Source organism: Penaeus chinensis, chromosome 37, assembly GCF_019202785.1.
Source record: "Penaeus chinensis breed Huanghai No. 1 chromosome 37, ASM1920278v2, whole genome shotgun sequence".
NCBI lineage: Eukaryota > Metazoa > Arthropoda > Malacostraca > Decapoda > Penaeidae > Penaeus > Penaeus chinensis.
The window spans coordinates 30,035,615-30,040,614 of NC_061855.1; the positions used below are offsets into that span (position 1 = coordinate 30,035,615).

Here is a 5,000-nt window from a genome sequence, read left to right on the forward strand (position 1 = left end):
TGGACTCGTGGGATGAACAGCAGAAGGCCATTAAAATAACATTTCACAGCAGAGCCCTTTAACGCTACCTCGCTATGTGTGGCCTTTAAGACTACCTTGAACCTTTCCTTGTAGCTTAAGTTGTTAAAATTAATACTGTTACCATTGTTACATTGTTTAAGTTTTCAAATGTCAATCATTGATTCTACGACAAACTACCATCTCGCTGGTAGAACAAAAAAAGAAGAAAAAACTATTAATAATCATTATAGGTACATATTCTGTCGGTTTCATTTCCCTCTTGTTCTTTCCCTCAGTAATATTCTCTTTCACTGTCCTTTAAACAACCCCTTTGTTCCTTCCATTTTAAAAAAAAAATTCATGACATTCCATCTTCCCTTACTCATTAATTTTGCTCTGGCACTCTGTCATTTTTTTTTTCTAATTTTCCTATCCCGTCAGTTTCTTTACATCTCTCTTCTATATTCCTTCATTTTCTTTCTTTTTCGTAATTATTTCCTTTTTATATTCTCAGTTGCCGCCAATTGATCATTCTCACTAACTTTTCAATGCCTATTCTTCTTGATCTGCTCTATCCATAATTTTCTTTTTCCTTCCGTCTCGCCACCCATTTTCCTTGTGTCTTCCCCCATCTTTCGTACTCTCCTTTCTTCATTATCTCCGTCAGTCCGTTCTTCTTTTTCTTCTATTCCTTTTTCGTTTATTTAGTTCCTGTCCTTCCTTTCTTTCTCCTTTTGCGTCTGTCCTCCCAGCCCCCTTTCTCTCCTCTTTACGTGTCATATTTTCTCTCTCTCTCTCTCTCTTCAGTTTTTATCTCCTCCCATCCCGTGGCCTCTCATTTCATCTTCCTGTTATTCCTTCTTCCCACTTCTCTATCTCCCTCTCTCTTTACGGCCCTCTCCCCTTCCCTTCCTTTCCTTCTCCAAGCCACAACTCTCCCTCTTTCTTTCTTCCTCTCCCTCCATCACCCCCTTTTCCTACCATCTCTCCCTCACATTTCCCCCCCCCCCTCTTTCTCTCTCTCTCTCTCTCTCTCTCTCTCTCTCTCTCTCTCTCTCTTTCATATTCTCTCTCTCGTTCCAACTCGGCGAAGCATAAACGCAAAAGTATTTCCAAGCGATTAACTGATTTGATAAAAGAAATCACTGGTTAGGGGGAATGAGCATCGGTTGCCGGTTCACCCATTTCCCCGAACTCGTTTTAAGAAAACGTACTTACGCGTCAAAGATCTGCAACTCATACAAGCGGGGGTAATATATGTTCTCTATTTTTCACTTCGCTCTACTCATGCTCTACGTATAAGCAGATTGTACAAAAAATGATTTCCATAAACAGAGGAGGAAAAAAATATGAAGGTTAAAGATATTCAAGGAACCGGGAAACGACTTGGCAACTCGGCTGACAAGCATGGAACATTTAGCATAAGGAGACGCAGGGATTATATCAGTTACGGTTGAAAATCCCATTACGAGCCACGCACAATCTGGTCCTTATGGGTTTCGGTGCGGAACAAGACGGGGCGCGTGTATGTGGATTTGTTTGTCCTTAACGAAGCTTATATGGACCGCCCTCCTTGAACATCTTGAGCAAGCGGGAAGAGAAGATTGCAAAACGCTTTTGTGTATATTTTGCCCCTTTCTTTGTGCTCTTTTTTTTCTGTTCTTCAATGCCAATGAGTTTGCGGTAAATTTAAAGAGAATTTACCAAATCTTAAGTCTTATGCATGCGGGTTTATAAAAGCATATACATATTTGATATAATAAAAACGCACAAATATATAACATTGACATACACGCCGTATGCACACTAACATAATTGACTGTCTTTATTCTGAAGAATATAATACCTTTGGTTACCATTACAACACACTGCCACCAATAATGACAACATAATGCACATACACAGTAACAACATATACATATATATATACATGTGTACACACACGCCAAATAGACTAAGGGATGGAGAAGTACGAGAAAGGGAGAAGAAAGGAGAAAGGAGAGAGGGGAGAGGGAAGGGGAAAGGGAGTGAGAGTGACAGAACGATTTGAATTCATATCCATTTATTCACTCAATACAAAGCCATTTCCATTGCACAAGGTTCTACAAATGCGCATATAGTGGTCTGTCAATCATGCTTCAGTAATCATATCTCGGGTCGATATTCTTTACTTTTATCCATCTGTTATGCTTGCACCTGTATTGCATTTAGCAGTATTCGATTCTTCTGTTTGTATGAACCGGATTTAGTCTTCAACTTTACCGAAATGCATACAAGAGAACTAGGTATTTTTTCTTCTGCTTCTTTCTCTTCCTACATGTCCCACCTTTATTTTCTCTTGGCTCTGTCATTCCGTTAACAGACGAGGTGACAATTCCGTAAATAAAGCTGGACTAATTGTTCTAGCCAGTTATTTTTTGTCAGTGGTGCTGTGGACACACAAAATCCACGTAACTGAAAAAAAAACGAACATCAGTAGAGCTTCATTAGTGAGGAATATCCACTCGTTTTATTTTCTAACTTTCGAACTTTATTTGAACATTTACGTTACTATTTTTTTCTGTTTGATGCACGTTTGCGTTCGCTGTGTGGTTTTAGTTATATGCTTGTTTTATTTTTAAACTTTATTTCAACTTATTTTGCCGTTTGTTATTGCAAGTGTGTGTTCATAGTGTGGTTCTAGGTAGCTATTTGATGCAAATGCCTATGCACATTTCCACCTGCTTAGGCATCGGCTGTCTAATTGAAACCACGAAAATCTGTTTGATCTGCGTTCGTTTGCATATTCCTGCTTGAATATGCACCTAAAGAAGAAAATTCTGAACCTGCAGTTGAGCTAACGAATGTGTGCATAATACATGTTAATAAACATCCACGTTCGTTGACATTGTATCTTTAATGCGTTCCCTTTCAGTGTTCGCTCAAATGAATGATTTAATGAGAATATTGCTGCCACGCTCATGCATATGCAAATAAAGTCTGCAAATGACAAGAGCGATTCTGTGAATATTATTTCAGAATTCACCGATCGCATATTTTTTAAACAGTGCAGCTTTAACCAACCAAAAATGTTGCACAAACCGTTGAATTTTCGAGTTGCAGAGCTCTCCTGGGCTTCAGCGTTTAGAAACTGATCGTCCGGCTGCAATTACCGACCTTAATAGCAGCATAATTACCCGGAAAATGAATAATAATCCCGTATTAACGATAATATATTTCCGTAGCAGATCCTACGTCTGTATATAGCTGTGGTGTCCGAGTGGTTAAGGAGATGGACTCGAAATCCATTGGGCTCTGCCCGCACAGGTTCGAATCCTGTCCACAGCGTAAATTTTCTGTTCACTCTAATTAACAGCGTGAGCTCAGGGGTTACTAATGAGCCCCTGCGACTGTAGGTGTGAACGAACGGATGATGAAAATTCCTTGCGTACGAAAACGAAAGACACAAAAGCCTGAGTGAAAGATGCGGATGGTGCTCCCGCGAGGCAATAGATGGCAGCACGCGTCCAATGCTCACCAACATATGCACGCACGCACAGCCGCACACGCGCGCGCATACACACACCTCGCCCACGGACACACTCTGCGTTCACTATCGAACACCGGCGAGTAAAATGCTGGCTATTCATGCGTTTATCTCTGGGGATTGGAGGGGGGAAAGGTGGGGGGGAGGGGGAAATTCCTGATTTATGACGAGACCAGTCATTAGAAGAGGTTTTCAGCTCTGTTCATTCTGAGCGAAGGGAAAGCTCGAAATGGAGATATCTCTGTGACAAATACAGTACAAAACTCGGAAGAAAACATTCGAAAAAGTCATGGCTTTGGAAAAGAAGAAAAACAAAAAAAAAAGTATATTACGAGAAAAAAAGACCTTTTTCTCGTATCAAATCCGACCATCTTTCACCCGCGCCTATCTTCCCCTCTCCCCCCCTCCCTCCCCATCCTCTGGACGTCCCTCCCCCCCGTCCCCCTCCCCCTCCGCATCCCACCCACATCCGCCCGCGTCCTTGTTTGGGCACGGAAGATAATACACATGATTTATTATTATCACATAATTTTATACTCTATCATTTATGGCCACGTCAGCGGCGGCCAGGCTGGCGTGGTCACAGAGCTGATCCTCGCGCATCGATCGCCGGGTTACAAGCGCCCTTCCGCCACGACGCCGTAAGGTCGAGAATCGGCATTCCGATCGCTACGTCATTTAGGGCCGTTTTTGGCCAAGGAGGGGAACGGGGATGATTTCTTTATGATTTTTATGAGGTGTAGAATAACAAACAGTCGAGGGGGGGAGCGACAAAAGCCGATAAACCACAGGAAGAGGAGGGGGACGTGATAAACTGCGTGGATACATCGTAACGCAGGGTTCAACGTTCACAGCGACGTTACGTCATTATCGAAACACTATCACATCATAATTAGGGTATTACTTCCCACCCGTGACTTTAAAAAAAAAACAATCATACAAGTTAACCAAACCACAGAAGCCTCTCTCTCAAGTTCCAAACTCTTCCCCCTAAATCTCACAGACTCCGAAAACATACATCGTAAAACATACAATCGACGCAGTTTTCGCTATCTACGCAATTCATCTAAAACAAAAAAAACAACAACAACCAATGAACAAGAAAACCGAAAACACCAAGAAAGAAAGAAAAAAACAAAAAAACACTTACGCTGCGGACAGGATTCGAACCTGTGCGGGCAGAGCCCAATGGATTTCAAGTCCATCTCCTTAACCACTCGGACACCGCAGCCGGGTAGAGACGAGTGGAATCCGTAACAACATAAACTATATAGCAATAAATACGTACGTACTTATTACCTGCTTGTACCGTGTATCTCCAAATAAGATACCGTGGATTAATCATACATTTATCGAATTATGTTGGGGAATAAGAACTCGAATGTTAATGGAAGACACTGTACGTCTAGACTGCTATACACGCATGTTACTGAAGGAGAATATACGTCTTCGGAAACACAGCGCACCAACACGG

At 41.8% G+C, this 5,000-nt stretch overlaps 2 non-coding genes across 2 annotated transcripts; one reads left to right on the top strand and one right to left on the bottom strand.

Annotated features, from left to right (window-relative positions):
* The first annotated feature begins 3,245 nt into the window (after positions 1 to 3,245).
* On the top strand, positions 3,246 to 3,327 carry Trnas-cga. Its single transcript has one exon. It is a non-coding gene; the product is annotated as a tRNA-Ser (tRNA).
* Positions 3,328 to 4,675: 1,348 nt separating this feature from the next.
* Trnas-uga lies at positions 4,676 to 4,757 on the bottom strand. Its single transcript has one exon. It is a non-coding gene; the product is annotated as a tRNA-Ser (tRNA).
* Between the last annotated feature and the right edge of the window lie 243 nt (positions 4,758 to 5,000).